The sequence below is a fragment of the Malaya genurostris genome, chromosome 3 (assembly GCF_030247185.1).
Source record: "Malaya genurostris strain Urasoe2022 chromosome 3, Malgen_1.1, whole genome shotgun sequence".
In the NCBI taxonomy this organism is placed as follows: Eukaryota; Metazoa; Arthropoda; class Insecta; order Diptera; family Culicidae; genus Malaya; species Malaya genurostris.
The window spans coordinates 20,849,824-20,862,618 of NC_080572.1; positions in this window are offsets into that span (position 1 = coordinate 20,849,824).

The following is a 12,795-nucleotide window of genomic DNA, read 5'->3' on the forward strand; positions in this document are numbered from 1 at the left end:
AATCCATTCCGGCACAACTCGATCACTCAGACTGCTCGGGAAGATATGTAAATGGTAACCGACTTCACTTCACTCAGTTCTACCGGAAGATCAGCCGTCTATCAATAAAGTATGCCATTGTTTTCGGGTCGTACGATAGCACAATTAGGCTAGGAAATATGAGAAATCGCATCAGCAGTACCAAACTGGGTATTTAACTCTTGTTAGAACGGTAAGTGATGTTCTAACAAGAGCTAATTACCTAGTTTGGCACTGCTGATGCGATTTCTCATATTTTTTAGCATCTCGTTAGCGAATATTTGCGATTGTTTAGATAACACCAGGCAAAATACGTATGAGATTGTAAAATCGGAATTTATTCAACGTGAGGACTTATTCAATGATTCCTTTGGCTTAAATGTAACAAAAGTCAGTTGTTGGAAACAGGAAACCTTCCGAAAAATACTCTTTCCCGTCATACATACATACATTGGACCTCTATTCACGAATAAGTTGACAACCATTAGCATGTCCTATACAGCATTCACCTTTGGCAGCTACCAACTTCTCTGGAAAGGAAACTCCTCAACATTCAGGCTCACTATTTTCCACAACTATGAGTGTCTAGGCTAAAAACCGGTTGATCCTTCAGTATACCGTTCAACATTTACATGCAGATTTTCCTTTGGAAATGATGATGCGAAAGCGCTTCGAAACAATGAACAAACTGAAAGTACTTCACCAGACTCCAATGGAGGGAGCGAAGAGCGAAGAGAAGGATAGAGACATACAGAAAACGAAACATAGAATACATAGCCAAAGTACTTCCATGCTTGAAAGGAAAATCTTTCTTCGTTTCCGTTCCGTACGAGAAGATCCTGTCAGCTTAAGGACTTCTGCCCGAGCACTTTTTTTTCTTCACAGCTCTTGTCTCAACCGAATCCGCCAACGCTTAACCCGTTCCGTTACTATCACAGCACGGGTGGGTGCCTATTATGTCAACTATACCTACCTGCCTGTTTGAGAAGTTTAAAAAAAGCAACCCAGTAAGTGGAACAGGAAAGAAAGTACACGTAATCGGGGAATGGCACAGGAATGGCAAAAAAATGTTGAACGTCCTCCCGGTTCATGTATATTGACTTTGTGCATCGTACCTTCAAATAACGCATCCTGTCGAGTCGGAAGGAGACAGGTAAGCTGTAAGAATCTGTTTGCATGTAGGTGAGTGGATGTTTTGTTGGATGGATGAGTGTTCGGAAAGGGATGGAAAAGTTCCTCTTTATGAAGTTTCTTTTCAATTTGGTTGGAAAAAGTTTTCCTTGCAGTCAATCCTTAGTGTATAGACGTATCCGTTAGCTTATGGAGCTTGTCTGCCTGTTAACCTGTTATTGAAGTGACGTAAGCAAGCCACTCCAGCCAAGTGTAACAAAGTTGACAAAGCAATACTCGTAACGTTTTGCTTCGAAGCACATGGAAAATTCAAATATGGTGCGATTATTAAATACGTGGTTGTTGAACAGTAATGGAATTCAGTTTGCATGATATTTCGTGGAAGAATCTCCAGAGGTATTCACGTGAATATAAATCGTTTTAGAAAGGATACAGTTTTCGCCTGCTTATTGAAATTACTGTGGAATATAATCGTCTTTCTCAGGAGAGATTTGTTCACAAGTTGTGATAGAAAGAACATTAGATGTACCTTGCTTATTCTACCCGTAGAACGCTAGCTAATACAGTTAAATCTGGGTAGAATAAAGATATACAAAATTGGGATGGTTGTTATGTGAAAACCGATAACATCGATATAAAGCTTTACATAAACCAAAAAGTAAACAACGGATCTCAGTACCATTTGATAGCGTTCTGGTTAACGAGGATACCTTTCTTTTGCGACTTGTTTGATCAGGATCTTCCTGTGTACATATATACGAAAAAATAATTTCTAATGAATAAGCTTCACATTAATTAGATTTACAAAACAACTGCATGAATTATGAAAAACATTCTATATACGAATAAATGATAACTCAGAATATTATATTGATCGTTCGTCTATTTGTAAATAAAAAGTAATGATGCCTTTCCCATATCAATCATACTATTATGTACAATATTGTGGTATTCTTCAAAATAAAATTCTTCGAAATTCTTGAAATAATAACCGGAATCGCTTTGTTTGGCCGTCTACTGAAAATGACTACCGATTTGAGCATTTTTGATGTTAATTTAGAATTTTGTTTTGTTTCGCCCCTTTAAGTGATGAAACAAAAATATATTAATATATATGATATAACATTTTAAACACACTTCACCTTATAATTCCGGAACCGGAAATCGAATCCAGATAAAATTCAGGAATTTTATATGGGACCACAGGGCCTTTCATTTGAATCTAAGTTTGTGAAAATTGGTCAAACCATCGCTGAGAAAAGTGAGTGAGATCCATTTAGGAAAAATTTCCACTATTTCCGGTGCTTACGGAATCGGAAATCGGGAACCATGATAACCGGACTCAGTTTTTTTGACCATCCACTGATAATGACTATCGAATGGAGTAGTTTTGAGGGCAGAATTGTTCGTTTATTTCACCCATTGGAGTGGTAGTATAAAATTTTTAACACACTTTACCCGATAATTCCGAAACCGGAAGTCGGATCCAAATGGAGTTCCGAAGTTTTGTATATCAAAAGACCTTTAATTTAAATCTAAGCTTATAAAAATCGGTCCGCCATCTTTGAAAAAAATTTGTACACATATTTACATTTCTTTGCACATTTACCCCATAACTCTGGAAGCGGAAGTCCTATCCAAACAAAATTCAAAAAAAATTTATGGGATCATAAGACTTTTTAGTTGGATCTAAGCTTGTAAAAATCGGTTCAACCATCTCCGAGTGCAGAAAAACGTACATACACACACAGACATTTTGTTACTCGACTAACTGAGTCGAATAGTATATGACACTCGGCCCTATGGACCCAAGTTCAAAAGTTGGTTTTCACAATGTTTGCCAAACATTTTAATATGAAAAAGGCAGAAATGATGTTTATACGTTATATTCAACAAGAAATATCCACGATCGAATATTTAACACTCTCTCAGAAGGAAAATCTTGAAATGGCGCCCCGTGGTAATTCACGACAAAATCGGTCTCCTAAAAATTCGAGTGCACCTTTTCATAAATTTTTACCTCTTACTCCCGAACCGAAAGTTCGATTTGTATATTTTTAGATTTTTCATTCGAAACTAAAAATTTGAAAAAGCGGTTGAGCCGTTTCTAAGAAATTGGAGTGATTTCCGGTGTGAAGTTCACGATCACTTTTTTTTAGATACTTCCGGAATCTGGAACGTAGATCCGGTATTCCCGAAATCAATGTATTATGTCATAAATCTGTCCAATTCAAGATGAATACGGCTATTGCAATGTGTTTGATTGAATTTTCCGTGCCATGTATGAAACACATCCCGAAAATGAATCAGTCTCATCATTTCAGTCTTTAATTCCGTAACCGGAAGTCGTGTCTTTGGTAGGCTTATATGTGATTGTAAGACCTTCCAAATGTATCCAAATAACTGTCAGAAATCGAATCAATATCAACCGAAATGGTGAACAATCTCTTGAGGAAGGAAAATGATCGAGATGTTGCTCTCTTCAAGGTAAAAAATGATGAACCGGATTGAGGATCTTGCTTTTTGGCTGCGCATAGTTTTGGCCTCCTCAAAAATTTCTAGGTTAGATTGTACAGTATTATTCATTTTTAGAAAAGAGGATATGAAATTCTAAACTTACAATTTATGAAAAAATTGTGCAAGATTTATCTGTTTGAAATGAGCGCAGAACTCGCAGTCATGAGAACATTGTCATAAAATTTACTGTAATACAACATTGCATACGCAATCAAAACAAAACTCAATCAGAAAATTTCTATATGGTTTGTATCTTGTTGAAATAATGAGCAGACCTGACATTATTTTTTAACGATATAGAACGAAAAGTTAAGTTCATAAAAGATACTTTCGTAGATATGTACTACCACTTGAGCAATTTGTTTGTGCAACTCAAGCACATTGGTTTACTAAAAGTAATACCTACAAGGGGTTAAAATAAACAACATCTAACCTATGACCTACAGTGCGTATCACAAAAGTCGGATCCGCAAAGATGAATGAATATACTGTTTTGTTGTTTATTTCCACTAGCCTGATAGAGAAAACAAAACGTAGAGCATTTCGTTATGAAATAATCACATATCCATGTTTTCTGTTATTTAGATAATATACATCATTATGTTAGATGAACCATTTTCTATTCAACACACTCTTACCATCAATGCCATAATTATAAAAATTGAATAACATTTTTTTCTAGATTTCACAAGTTCATTAAAATATCAACTTGATCAAAATAATCAAAAAAATTGTAAGATTGTTTGAAAATTATCGTATGCATATTTTAAATAGCATTCCAATGATCCTCATCAAAAAGAATAGACTGTTATTGTTATTGTTATTTCAGGCCTACAAATACATGAATCACAATAAAAATGCAGTTCGTTGTCGATTCTTATATAAACACACAAATTTCCGCTTTTACTATTAAAGTCTGTAAACTAATTTCGTTACACTTAATTTTCAAATATTTTTACTGTGCATTCAATTCGATAACAATCAGTAATAAATTTTATTGAATTGAAAGCTTCTGTTACAAAAAACTTCATAGTCGATTAATTGTTGTACATGGCCATTGTATGACTACTACCTCAATTAAACTAACTTTGATTATCGAATTATGGCGTGATGGGTAAGTTGATGCCTTTCACGCAGCCCACCTGGGTTCGATTCCCAACCCCGCATATAGGGTCAAAAAAAATTTTCTAGTCCGAAGTGTCAAATGATTTTAAGGTTAAAAACTCTATAACCGAAACAAAAAACAAAACATTTATTTTCATCGTGAATCTATAAAAAAGCCCTCAAGATTTGTGTATGTAGCATCATGTCTTTTGGCCTTTCTCATATAGAAAGGCTATGCAATCGCTGTGAATACCGACTTTACAACCAAGGCCCTTTTTGCTTATGAAATTTCATGAGAAGGCATGGTTCTTGAATTCATGATTAAAACATCATGATACCGGTAATAGATTTTTATCCGTGTATGTATGTGTGTATGTGACAAATAATGTCACTCAATTTTCTCAGAGATGGCTCAACCGATTTTCACAAACTTAGATTCAAATAAAAGATCTTAAGATCTCATACAAAGTTCCTGAGTTTCATTTCGTTCCGACTTCCGGTTTCGGAATTACAGGGTGACATGAACCAAAAAAAGGAAAAAAATTATCACACATGTTTCTCAGAGATGGCTGTACCGATTTTCACAAACTTAGATTCAACTGGAATGATTCAAATCTTATGCTCTCATACAATTCTCCTGAATTTCATTTGGATCCAACTACCGGTCCCGGAATTATAAGGAAATATGTGCAAACTAATTAAAAAATGCACACTCGATTTTCTCGGAAATTTTTTAACCGACTTTCACAAACTAAGAAGCAAATAAAAGGTCTTGAAAAATTTTCTATTTCATGAGCATTTTTTGCACAAGCGATGGCGAAACGGGATTCAATTTTTTATAAAACTTTCTGCTAATTTTATCTAGTTGGCTGTTCTTGTTAGTGAGTGAATACATAAAACTACTTTGGTATTACTAGTCTCCGGTTTCCGCTTCCGAAAGCACCGATAAAAGTGAAGAAAAGCGACAAAAAAGGAACTCACTTCGATTTCTCAGCAACGGTTAAACAGATTTTCACGAATCATGATTCAAATTAAATCTCTTATTGTTTTTAAATATACTGTGGTATTTCATCTTGATCAGACTTCCGCTTCCGAAATTATAGGGCGATGAGTGTCAAAACATTCCAATCGACATTCAAAATGACGATGCAAAACTAGTACGCGACGGTATGTGCGGCTTTGCTCCGTACGCAGCGTGCTTTGTTCAATTTCGTTTAGCGTGTAGGGTTGCCACGTTAAAATTTATATTTTTGTAAATTTTTAATTCTTTTGTCCAATTTGTACCTACTTGTTAGTGTTACTACAAGATCATGATAACGATGCTTTACACTTATTGCCTTTCTCTTATAGAAAGTTTATGCAATCTCTTGAAAAATTGACTAGTACGAATTGACACAGAGGGATCTATAACATTCGATACAGTTCATCAAGCCGAGCAGTGTATGTGTCTGTGCGTGTATGGGTGTTAGTATGTGTTGTGTATGTGTCGATGCAAAAAGGGTAAAATTCTTCTGGATTTTGGCCTAAAACTGATTCAATTTGTAGGTAATATTACTAAAATAAATATACTAAACGAACCGACTTCGGCTATACTTGCTCCAAGTTCGCGGTTCCAGAAGTACCGGAAATAGTTTAAAATAAAACGCACTCAATTTTCTCAGAGATGATTTGATCGATTTTCACGAACAGGCTCAAATAAAAATTCCTGTAGTCTCATAGGTTGCTGTTTAATTTCATCCGCATCCTACTTCCGGTTCCAGAACTATATGGTAAAGTGTGTTTAATCATTTATTGCTACGATGCAAAATAAAAAAAAACTCTTATTAACTTGACATAACTGTCCACAAATTGAAAAGATTATGTTAGTTTATACCCAAAGAAAGTTCTTCACAAAATCTTCTAATGATATTTTTGAAAATATAAGTAATAATCAACATTACACCACTAGATGGATAAATTTTTTTTTTAAATTAACAATTACTCTTCAATTATTAAAAATGATATCAAAACAAGAGGAGCTACGTGAGTCTTTTTTGCTCATGTGACGCGAAAATTTGAACTATTCGCCTGTCAAGTTAGTCACATTGCTAAATGTCACCGAATCAACTGTCACTATCGAAAAAAAGGCATAGGATGGTATGCTGCAAACAACGTTTAGGTGGTCCCAAAGTACTCCCGAGCTTCGTCCAATAGTTTAATATTAGACCACCGTAGAGACTCTTTCCATTCGTGGAGGTGCAATAGAAATGTTAAGGGCTTGATAGAAGAATTTGCATTAATCAAATTACCTTTACATAAAACATTTAAAAAAATCCGATTCAGTAAATGTACGAAATATCTTATCGCTATTCAGCATCCTGTCTAAATCAAATGACGAAAAAGAAATGAAGTTCGGAAATTCGAGCATATCTCATCCTGCGAACATTAGTATTGCAATAACAAACCAAGATTTCACATTTAGAGATAAAACTTTGATCCTTAATTTCGTTCATTTATCAACGTCTTTACTAGTCAGGCATTTCCCGTTCCCGAAATCAGTACTTCGTTCGTTGGTTAGGAAATAGATTGGTAAGGCCGGGACAATGGGAGGAGTGCTTTGAGAGCAAAATTTTCTTCTGCTGTCTACTGAGTTCAAACTTCTGCAACCATTCAGCACAGTTCTCTGGCTTTCGTTAGTAAGTGATAGTATCAACAAACGATTTCCTCCAATTGCTTCTTGCTACAGTTCTTCTAGTACACAAACTAAAACCAAACAAACATCATTCCTTGGCTGCCGTAAATTCTCCACAATCCACTTCACAACCCCCATCGCCATCGTCATCATCATCAACTTTATCACTGGAGCTAAGAGCTAGTTCCGGAATGTACCATTTCCATCCCATACAGCACCACTAACCGAAAAGCAGCACCTCTACACAGTTAGGCAGTCGTCTAGAAGCAGTGATTAACGCCCTACCATCCATCAGCCGAACGCTGAACATTTATCGTCATCCTTTTTCCAATCTTGAGAAAATTTGCCATTGCCGTGTCTCGAGCCTGTGTTCATTTTCTAGCATATCTCTGGGTAGAAATGTGTAGTCTGATTCAACAGCAATCCTGAGTGACTACGCGCAGGTAAGTAATGCCCATTTGTCGTTGCTTTTCAATGTGAGCCCCCACACTCCCAAGCAATTGCTTGGAATCATTTGGGCATAGAATGAGCTGCACAAAATTTTGATGTTACAACTGCAGAACATGGGGCTACGGCATTTCATGCAGCATCAAGCAGCTGCAGTGACAGGAAGTAGTTTGCGTCTTACCCGTCCATCAGAATCTTGCAATGTTGGAATATTACTGCTTGACTGATTTCTGGAGAGGACAGAGCTTTCAAGATTAATTGGTTCTGGTTAGAAACATTACCGTCCCGGACCGATGCTCGGAATTTTCTCTGGAGATGGGATGGGATTTGTGTGAATTGCAATTGGAAACAATTCACGTGGGTTTCGTGACAACCATTTAAAAGGCATATTTTGCAACCAACATGATCATTATCGTAATCATTTTTCTGTTGTTTCGAAGTAAAATTCTGCTGCGGTGCTGTAGTATTCTCGATTAAAATTTGACCATCTTGTCTACTATTTTTAATTACCACATAATATCTAACTTTAGATGCTACACCATTTACAATGAAACCATTAACGGTTATATTACGATGCAAAAGGCCCCCTAGCCATTCACAAACGAAAAAGGCCTCTCTAAACCTCATTCTTTCATTCAGTAAAAACCATTCAAGCGAAGAGGTTGTGTTTCGATAATACTGGCTCGTAAGTTAACGGCTGCTACTCTAAGCTGCAGGTAGTTAAAACAGTCGGTGCTAATCGCAAAGGCAATATTCGGGGCGTTTCCCGATTGGAAACGCTAGCAACGAAGGCCATCCTGTTCATACGCTCAGAATTGTAGAGACACATAGGTGCGAGCGCATAAAAGTGACGAGTCACAAAGGTGCCATCGCATAAAGGTGCGAAGACGAAGGGGTGCTTCGAGTGGTGTAATGATGCCTATCTCATGTACATATAATATTGTGGTATTCTATTCAAAAATTTTCTCTTCGATTTTTGAAAGAAACCAAGAGATTGTTTGTGCATTAACTAGTATAACATACAGAAAAAAACAGTGCTTCGATTGCGTAGGTCAAACGAAGTGGGTTCACTATTATATGCACTTCCGGCACCGGAACCCGAAAACCGGTATAATCAAAGTCGGTTCGTACGGCCACCAACTAACATGACGTACAAACGCTACTAGTTTTTATTCGAATTTTGAAGATTTTATACAATTTTGCCATCGCACTCAAAATGATGATTTAAATGTTTGTTCTATCCGAAAATATGCAGTAATTTTTGGTAAGACCATAAAACCTTCCAATTGACCCTAAAATTGGAAATAACGGTTTAGAGTCCAGTTTATAATATTTTTAACGGTTTTTGTTCCGCCAGTATAAGTGAAGGTGTACAATATTGAACACACTTTACCCTATAACTCCGGAACCGGAAGTCGGATCCAGATGAAATTCAGGAATTCCGTATAGAACCGGAAGACCTTTCATTTGAATCTAAGTTTGTCAAAATCGGTTCAGTAATCTCCGAGAAAACCTAGTGAGATTATTTGACACACACACACACACACACACACACACACACACACACACACATTGCTCAGCTCGATGAACTGAGTCGAATGGTATATGACACTTTTCACTAGTCGGTTTTTCAAGTGATTGCATAACCTTTCTATATGAGAAAGGCAAAAATGTAGTTGGTCGTTTCAAAAACTCCATGCTTAAGGGAATTAGGTAACTCGAGCGCAAGCAATTGTGCTCAGCATCTATTGTCGATGAAAATATGTTATATCGTCCCTCAGATTCGTTTCGAGTAACATTTGTCGGATCTGCGTCTATATCGATAAAATTCGTCTTTCTGTTCGTCTTTTCGTACCGCATGTTATGAAATGCACGAACTGTAAAAAATTCGGACATACAGCTTCTTATTGTAGTAACAAGTCTAAATGCATAAAATGTCTAGAGCCCCATAAGGATAAGCTTTGCGATGCATTTAAGTTGCGTAAACACAAAATGAAGCTTCCTTTAAAAGCACGGTCTAAGCGCACATATGCAGAAATGCTTAAAACAAATATTGGTGTCCCCCCACTCGGAACAGAAAACGGTTTTTCGAATCTAGAGACAGAGGAATCTGACTCTGATGAAAATAGTGAAATCACTCCTCAAGGTTCTGTTAAGAGGACGAAGCCCTCCTTCAAATTACCAAAAAGACACATAAAAGATCCCCGTGATAAATCTAAAGAGCCAAATTTAAAACTAAAAACTGTGCCTCCTAGTTTGTCAAATTCATAAACCAATCCAGGACCTAGCACAAGAAAAGACAATAATCCAGAGGGCTCCGTTTCACATTCATCAACAGAATTACTGATGTTTTCAGAATTTATAAAATGCATTTTCGCAGCATTCTATATTTCTGAACCTCTAAATACCATCATAATGGCATTCCTCCCTGTAGGTAGAATTTTTTTTAACAGTTGTCAGCTTAATGGCCAGTTCTCTCAGGTTTTGTATCATTTGATGGATAATTTATCATCCTCCGCAAATGATTCAATCACTGTCCTGCAGTGGAATTGTCGAAGCATCACGCCAAAAATTGATTCATTTAAAGTTTTATTACATAGTGAAAAATGTGATGTATTTGCTTTGTGCGAAACATGGCTTACATCAAACAAAGCTTTAAATTTTAATGACTTTAACATTATACGTATCGATAGAGACTTTCCGTATGGCGGAGTGCTTTTAGGAATTAAAAAATGTTATTCTTTTTATAGATTAAACATTGCTTCGACTTCTAGTATAAAAGTTGTTGCTTGTCAAATATACATTAAAGGAAATGATATTTGCATTGCTTCGGTACATGTTCCTCCAAGAGCTCAAGTTGGGTAACGACAGCCTAATGAAATGGTCGAAGCCCTCTCTGCTCCATGATTAATTCTGGGAGATTTCATTTCGCACGGAATTATGTTGGTTTACAATAATAACAGAGCATCCTTAATATATAATATTTGCGACAATTTCAACATGACAGTATTGAATATGGGTTGCATAACACGGATCCCAAGACCTTCTGCACGTCCAAGTGCATTAGATTTATCTCTTTGCTCGACTTCAATTAGATTAAATTGCTCCTGGAAAGCATTTCCTGATTTACACGGTAGCGATCATTTACCAATCATCATCTCAATTAGCAGTAACAAATGTATTATCAAATGTATCAGAAAATGTTTTACACGGACGGATCACGAATTGAAGAGACTACTGGGTTTTTTATGTTCAACAATAATGTTTCGGTCACATTTAGACTTCAAGAACCTGCATTTGTTAGCAGCAGCTAACTCTGCTATATACACAATTACTAACTATGGGACTACGAGATTTTTTATTCTATGAGTGACAGTCAATACTCACACACATACACACAGCCACATACATTGCTCAGCTCGATGAGCTGTGCTGAATGATATAGAACACTTAGTCCTTCTTGCCAATTTTTCAAGTGATTGAATAAACTATCTATATGAGAAAGGTAATAAGTGGACTTTTATAGAAAAGCATCGCTATCATGATCTTGAACTAACACTAACAAGTAAATACAAATTGATAAAAAGAATTAGAAATTTACATGTCTTTAGCCTGAAAATATAAATTTTAATGTGGCAATCCTGCACGCAATACGAAATTGAAAAAAGCACGCTGCGAACGGAACAAAGCTGCACGTACCGACGTGTACCAGTTTTGCATCATTATTTTGAATTTAAATGTTTTGACACTCATCGCTCTATAATTTCGGAACCGGAAGACTGATCAAGATGAAATTGCACAGTATATTTAAAGACAATGAGAACTTAAATTTGAATCATGATTCGTCAAGATCGGTTTAACCGTTGCTGAGCAATCGACGGAAGTTCCGTTTTTGGAGATTTTCTTTACTTTTATCGGTGCTTTTAGAAACGGAATTTGGGGCCTAGTAGTTTTATGTATTCACTAACTAACAATATCTGTCATTTAGATGAATTTAGCAGTAAGTTTTATAAAAATGTGAACCTCGTTTCACCATCACTTGTGAAAAAATACTCATGAAATTGAAAATTTTCACTAATCGCACTTTAATACCGGAACTGGAAGTCGTATCTGGATCAACTATTCGAGGACTTTTCAAAGAATTTTAAGGCCCTTCATTTTCTTCTTAGTTTGTGAAAATCGGTTCAGCCATCTCTGAGAAACGTGTGTGACTATTTTTTTCCTTTCTATGGTGCATCACCCTGTAATTCTGGAACCGGAAGTCTGATCCATATGAAACTCAGGAACTTTGTACGGGACCTTAAGACCTTTCATTTGAATTCAAGTTTGTGAAAATCGGTACAGCCGTCCCTGAGAAAATTGAGTGAAATTATTTGTCACATACACACACATACACACACACACACACACACAATCTTGAACAAAAGCAGTCAAATCGATTGCAGAGAAGATGGCACAGACTGGAGTAAACTGAAAAATTCTTGATTTCTTCATGCAGCCCACATAAGTAACTGTTGTTAGTTTTAAGACCGACCTTGAAGTATTCTTATTGTCAGTAGAATCGTAGTATAGGGTGATTTTTTAAGAGCTTGAGAACTTTTTTAAACAATAAAACGCATAAAATTTGCAAAATCTCATCGGTTCTTTATTTTAAACGTTAGATTGGTACATGACATTTACTTTTTGAAGATAATTTCATTTAAATGTTGACCGCGGCTGCGTCTTAGGTGGTCCATTCGGAAAATCCGCTTTTTTATCGACAAATTTTGTTCAGCGATGAGGCTCATTTCTGGTTGAATGGCTACGTAAATAAGCAAAATTGCCGCATTTGGAGTGAAGAGCAACCAGAAGCCGTTCAAGAACTGCCCATGCATCCCGAAAAATGCACTGTTTGGTGTGGTTTGTAC